Consider the following 1,226-nt stretch of genomic DNA (forward strand, 5'->3'; position numbering starts at 1 on the left):
TTGGGCAGAATATTAAATGATCCAGGAAGTATTAAAAGAAGATGGAAGGAATATACTGAGTCACTGTATCAAAAGGAATTGGAAGACACAGAAGAATTTTATGAAACAACATATGAGCAAGAGCCTATGGTGATGAAGGCAGAAGTTCAAGCTGCTTTGAAGGAAATAGCAAAAATAAAGCCCCAGTAATAGATGGTATACCAATTGACATATTTCAGCTAATAGATGCTGCCCTGGATGTGCTCACCAAGTTGTGCCAAGAAATCTGGAGAACAACCACTTGGTCAACTGACTGGAAGAGATCTGTATTTGTTTCCATCCCAAGGAAGGGCGACCCAACAGAGTGTGGAAACTATAGAACAATCTCATTGATTTCACATGCAAGCAAAATTCTACTGAAGATTATCGAAAAACGACTGGAACAGCACACCAGCAGAGAACTGCCAGAAGTCCAGGCTGGGTTTAGAAGGGGTTGTGATGCTAGGGATATTGTAGCTAATGTTAGATGGATCTTAGCTGAAAGCAGGAAGTACCAGAGGAATGACTATGCAAAGGCATTTGTCTGTGTGGATCATAACAAACTGTGGCTGAATCTGAGAAGAATGGGAATCCCAGAACACTTGATTGTGATAATAAGAAACCTATACTAGGACCAAGAGGCAGTCGTCAGAACAGAGCAAGAGAACACAGCATGGTTCAAAATTGGGAGGGGCATACACCAGGGATGCATCCTATCTCCATACCTTTCAACCTATATGCAGAACAGATTATCCGGGAGGCTGGGCTCTATGAGGAGAAATGTGGGGTCAAGATTGGTGGAAGATCTATCAACAATCTGTGATATGCAGATGATACAACCCTGCTTGTTGAAACGGAGGAGGACGTGAAGCGCTTGCTGCAGAGGGTCAAGGACTACAGCCTCCAATATGGATTGAGGCCAATGTCAGGAAGACAAAAGATTCTCACCACTGGGCCTATTGGCAGCTTCAGGATGGATGGTGAAGAGATTGAGATTGTTCACAGGTTCAGTTTGCTTGGCTCCACAGTCAACACTCTCGGCACCAGTAGCCAGGAAATTAGAAGATGGATTGCCATGGGAACATCTGCTTTTAGGGACCTCTCCAAAGTACTGAAGAGCAATGGTGTCTCTTTGGAGACTAAGGTGCGTCTGATACAGGCCATGGTCTTTGCTATCACTTGTTATGCATCAGAGAATTGGACAATGA

General features: G+C 43.8%; 1 protein-coding gene across 1 annotated transcript in view; it reads left to right on the top strand.

Annotated features, from left to right (window-relative positions):
* DDX10 (DEAD (Asp-Glu-Ala-Asp) box polypeptide 10) overlaps window positions 1-1,226 on the top strand; it is a 224,382-nt gene that overhangs the window by 125,358 nt on the left and 97,798 nt on the right.

This window comes from Elephantulus edwardii, unplaced genomic scaffold (genome assembly GCF_000299155.1).
Source record: "Elephantulus edwardii isolate Elephantulus edwardi_28Jun2011 unplaced genomic scaffold, EleEdw1.0 scaffold00245, whole genome shotgun sequence".
NCBI classification, from domain to species: domain Eukaryota; kingdom Metazoa; phylum Chordata; class Mammalia; order Macroscelidea; family Macroscelididae; genus Elephantulus; species Elephantulus edwardii.